Source organism: Haematobia irritans, unplaced genomic scaffold (assembly GCF_050003625.1).
Source record: "Haematobia irritans isolate KBUSLIRL unplaced genomic scaffold, ASM5000362v1 scaffold_27, whole genome shotgun sequence".
In the NCBI taxonomy this organism is placed as follows: Eukaryota; Metazoa; Arthropoda; class Insecta; order Diptera; family Muscidae; genus Haematobia; species Haematobia irritans.
The window spans coordinates 63,476-69,475 of NW_027445786.1; positions in this window are offsets into that span (position 1 = coordinate 63,476).

Genomic DNA, 6,000 nt, shown 5'->3' on the forward strand with positions numbered 1-6,000 from the left:
CTTTGAAGAGATCTTAGTTCAGTAGTTTTCTTATAACCAAATACTATTGGCAAGTAACAATAATGACTTTGTATCAAGGACTGGTAAATTAACAGTTTAGTTTTCCTATCGAACTTGTATTGGAATTTATACAGTAAACCAATAGCTGGTGATATCTTAGATTTCAGGTACTGTATGTGTCTATCCCACGAGAGGTTTCCCTGTAAGTACAAACCTAAGTATCTAACTATGGGAACATCCTTTATCTCCCTTCCGTTAATACAAATATTAAAAACATTATTGAATTTAAAACGAGGCCTAAATCTCATTAATTGAGTCTTATCAGTATTCATAAACAGCTTGTTGAGACGAACAAACTCAAAAATCAACGAAGCATCTCTCTCTATATAAAGTTCATCATGTTCTCATTGTTATACCGATACATAAGACAGATGTCGTCTGCATAAATAAACATTTTCCCATCCAAAGTAAGATTCCCAGGTCGTTAATATAAAGAGAAAACCCAAGAGGCCCCAAAACACTGCCTTGGGGTACTCCGTACTTGACCTCCATCATAGAACTTCTCTGTCCCTTAACTTGAACAAATTGTCGCCGATTACTTAAATATCTACCTAAGAGCATCATCTCTTTTCCACAAATTCCATAAAACCCCATTTTCCTTATTAATAAATTGTGAATCGACAAGATCGAAGGCCTTCGACAAATCATAAAACACCCCAACTAAAGCCCTATAACCCTCATCCAATCCTTTACAGATACATCTATGAACATTAACAATTGCTTCCTCAGTGCCACAACCCTTACGAAAGCCATATTGATAATCATTCAATAAACGATTTTCCGACAAATACATATACAGTTGTTTATGTAATAAACGCTCAAAAACAATTCCAATTATAGGTAATATTGATATAGGACGAAAATCCTTCAATTCTCCTGCATTACTTTTCTTAGGTATTGATTTTGGAATTCACTCTTCAGTTGTCAAAATGCCGTCCAAGCAAGAAGAGCAGCGTATCAAAATTTTGCTCGCGCATCGCGAAAATCCGAGCTACTCGCACGCAAAGCTGGCAAAATCGCTAAAAGTTGCCAAAGCAACCGTTACAAATGTAATTAAAGTGTTTGGGGAACGTTTGTCGACAGCCAGGAAGTCTGGATCAGGGGGAAATCGAAAACCGGAAGCCGCTGAGACGACAAAGAGAGTTGCCGGTAATTTCAAGCGAAACCCTAATCTCTCTCTCCCAGATGCCGCAAATAAGCTGGGAGTATCGTCTACAACCGTGCATCGAGCCAAAAAACGAGCCGGACTATCGACTTATAAGAAGGTAGTGACTCCAAATCGCGATGATAAACAAAATACGACGACCAAAGCGCGATCCCGGAGGCTGTACACGACGATGCTGACGAAGTTTGACTGCGTGGTAATGGACGACGAAACCTACGTCAAAGCCGACTACAAGCAGCTTCCGGGACAGGAGTTTTATACGGCAAAAGGAAGGGGAAGGTAGGGGAAGGTAGCAGATATTTTCAAGCACATAAAACTGTCAAAGTTCGCAAAGAAATATCTGGTTTGGCAAGCCATCTGTACCTGTGGCTTGAAAAGCAGCATTTTCATAGCTTCCGGGACTGTCAACCAAGAAATTTACGTGAAAGAGTGTTTGAATAAACGTCTGCTGCCTTTCCTGAAGAAACACGGTTGTTCCGTACTGTTTTGGCTAGATTTGGCATCTTGCCATTACGGTAAAAAGGCCATGGAGTAGTACGCCGCCAACAACGTGCAGGTGGTTCCCAAGGACAAGAACCTTCCCAATACGCCAGAGCTCCGCCCAATTGAGAAATACTGGGGTATTGTCAAGCGGAACCTAAAGACGACCAAAAAACTGCTAAGGACGAGCAGCAGTTCCAGGCAAACTGGCTTTCTGCGGCGAAGAAGGTAGACAAGGTGGCTGTACAAAATCTGATGGCAGGTGTCAAGCGTGAGGCCCGGCAATTCGGATTTGGAAAAGCGAAAGCCTAACTGAATATTTTTCCTGAATTTTATACTAATTGAACTTGAAAAAGAAATTTAATTTGATTTTGTAAATAAACGATATCACCGATTTACACGCGTTTTCCCTTGACCAAATTTTGACCGTACCACCCTTTATACGGCCGTAAGTTCGGCCAGGTCGAAGCTTATGTACCCTTATGTGCTTATGTACGCTTGCCGTTGGCAAGGTATCTTCAAACCTCCTAACACCGTCTTCTAAATTGTAAGTACGTCCATACGTGGTATATATTAAATTACAAAATACCGATTAAATACGTATATAATTCAGTTTGACAAAATTTTCTATAGAAATAAAATTTTGACACAATTTTCTATAGAAATAAAATTTTAACAAAATTTTTTATAGAAAACAAGTAAGGAAAGTCTAAAGTCGGGCGGGGCCGACTATATTATACCCTGCACCACTTTGTAGATCTAAATTTTCGATACCATATCACATCTGTCAAATGTGTTGGGGGCTATATATAAAGGTTTGTCCCAAATACATACATTTAAATATCACTCGATCTGGACAGAATTTGATAGACTTCTACAAAATCTATAGACTCAAAATTTAAGTTGGCTAATGCACTAGGGTGGAACACAATGTTAGTAAAAAAATATGGGAAACATATAAATCTGAAGCAATTTTAAGGAAATTTCGCAAAAGTTTATTTATGATTTATCGCTCGATATATATGTATTAGAAGCTTAAGAAAATTAGGGTCATTTTTTCAACTATTCGACTAAGCAGTGGCGATTTTACAAGGAAAATGTTGGTATTTTGACCATTTTTGTCGAAATCAGAAAAACATATATATGGGAGCTATATCTAAATCTGAACCGATTTCAACCAAATTTGGCACGCATAGCAACAATGCTAATTCTACTCTCTGTGCAAAATTTCAACTAAATCGGAGCAAAAAATTTGCCTCTGTGGTCATATGAGTGTAAATCGGGCGAAAGCTATATATGGGAGCTATATCTAAATCTGAACCGATTTCAACCAAATTTGGCACGCTCAGCTACAATGCTCATTCTACTCCCTGTGCAAAATTTCAATTAAATCGGAGTAAAAGATTGGCCTCTGTGGTCATATGAGTGTAAATCGGGCGAAAGCTATATATGGGAGCTGTATCTAAATCTGAACCGATTTCCACCAAATTTGACACGCATAGTTATAATGCTAATTCTACTCCCTGTGCAAAGTTTCAACTAAATCGGAGAAAAAAATTGGCCTCTGTGGACAAAGGAGTGTAAATCGGGCGAAAGCTATATATGGGAGCTATATCTAAATCTGAACCGATTTGGATGATATTTTGCAAGTTTTTCGAGACTCATAAAATATTGGGATGTACGGAATTTGAGGAAGATCGGTTGATATACACGCCACTTATGACCAGATCGGTGAAAAATATATATGGCAGCTATATCTAAATCTGAACCGATTTTTTCCAAAATCAATAGGGATCGTCTTTGAGCCGAAACAGGACCACATACCAAATTTTAGGACTAAAACTGCGAGCTGTACTTTGCACACAAAAATACATCAACAGACAGACAGACAGACAGACGGACATCGCTAAATCGACTCAGAATTTAATTCTAAGACGATCGGTATACTAAACGATGGGTCTCAGACTTTTCCTTCTTGGCGTTACATACAAATGCACAAACTTATTATACCCTGTACCACAGTAGTGATGAAGTGTATAAAAATGTTGACAAAATTTTCTATAGAAATAAAGTTTTGACAAAATTTTCTATAGAAATAAAATTTTAACAAAATTTTCTATAGAAATAAAATTTTAACAAAATTTTCTATAGAAATAAAATTTTAACAGAATTTTCTGTAGAAAAAAAAATTTATCAAATTTTCTATAGAAATAAAATTTTAACAAAATTTTCTATAGAAATAAAATTTTGACAAAATTTTCTATAGAAATAAAATTTTGATACATTATTTTTGGCTCGAGTGGCAACCATGATTATGAATCGATATGGACGAATTTTTGTGTGATTAGGGATCGTCTGTATAACTATAGACCGATAAGGACCAATTTTGGTATGGTGGTTAGCGGCCATATACTAACACCACGTTCCAAATTTGAACCGGATTGAATGAATTTTGCTCCTCCAAGAAGCTCCGGAAGTCAAATCTGGAGAACGGTTTATATGGGGGCTATACTCGTATATAATTACGGACCGATATGCACCAATTCTGGCACGGTTGTTAGAGACCATATACTAACACCATGTTCCCAATTTCAACCGGATCGGATGAAATTTGCTTCTCTTTGAGGCTCCGCAAGCCAAATCTGGGGATCGGTTTATATGGGGGCTATATATAATTATGAACCGATGTGGACCAATTTTTGCATGGTTGTTAGAGACCATATACTAACACCACGTGCCAAATTTCAGCCGGATCGGATGAAATTTGCTTCTCTTTGAGGCTCCGCAAGCCAAATCTGGGGATCGGTTTATATGGGGTCTATATATAATTAGGAACCGATGTGGACCAATTTTAGCATGGTTGTTAGAGACCATATATTAACACCATGTACCAAATTTCAACCGGATCGGATGAAATTTGCTTCTCTTAGAGGCTCCGCTAGACAAATCTGGGGATCGGTTTATATGGGGGCTATATATAATTATGGACCGATGTGGACCAATTTTTGCATGGTTGTTAGAGATGATATGCTGACACCATGTACCAAATTTCAGCCGGGTTGGATGTAATTTGCTTCTCTTAGAGGCTCCACAAGCCAAATCGGGGGATAGGTTTATATGGGGGCTATATATAATTATGGACCGATGTGGACCAATTTTTGCATGGTTGATAGATACCATATACTAACACGATGTACCATTTGGGCGTCCGTTTATATGGGGCTATACGTAAAAGTGGACCGATATGGCCCATTTGCAATACCATCCGACCTACATCAATAACATCTACGCGTGCCCAAGTTTCAAGTCGATAGCTTGTTTCGTTCGGAAGTTAGCGTGATTTTAACAGACGGACGGACGGTCGGACATGCTTAGATCGACTCAGAATTTCACCACAACCCATAATATATATACTTTATGGGGTCTTAGACCAATATTTCGATGTGTTACAAACGGAATGACAAAGTTAATATACCCCGCATCCTATGGTGGAGGGTGTAAACATTATAAGATCGAATAATTTTTCTACAAAAAAGGTGATGTGAAATAAAAAAAAAATCGTGGAAATGAGAAAAATGTGAGGGAAGATGCAATTAGGCAGAAAATTAAAAGAAAAATTTTTTTTGAGTTAGTCTTTATGAAATTGTTTTTAAATCCTGTAAAAGAATCAACGTTTATCACAAAACTTTTATTCTAAACAAACTTCCCTACAGCGAAAAACAAATGGGAAACGATATTTTTTTGTCTAAAATTTCGTTTGGGAATAACGAATTATGTTTTTGAGTGTACTCTCTCGTGTCTACATTTTTTCATTCTCTGGTCATAACCACCAACACTAACAAATTTTAAACATCGCTGGATCAATTGGATAAGTCCCGACTTTTCCCAAATATTTATTGGACATGAATGAATTTGTTGTATATATTACAATATTCTTCGTTTTTTTCAGTGTATCTCATGTTACTTTTAACAGGCACAACATAAGAAATCATAAACCAAATATTCAATGGGTCACTCAAATTTACACAATAACATATACAACAAGAGCCTCTTTTATGGTCAATCTCTCTGTCTTGCTCTCTCTCTTTCTCTCTCTCTCTCTCTACGAGTAGCTCACTTTGTTTCATCAACATTTTACCATCACTTACATTTTTATGCTTCTATTTTATGTTTATTGCTCCTGTACTATTTGTAAGTGCTTTTGTGTATATACGAGTGTATGTGTGTATATGTGTGACTTTGTGTGAGAAAATATGATGCCATAGGGTACGTCATTCTTTGTTGTTATTTATAAA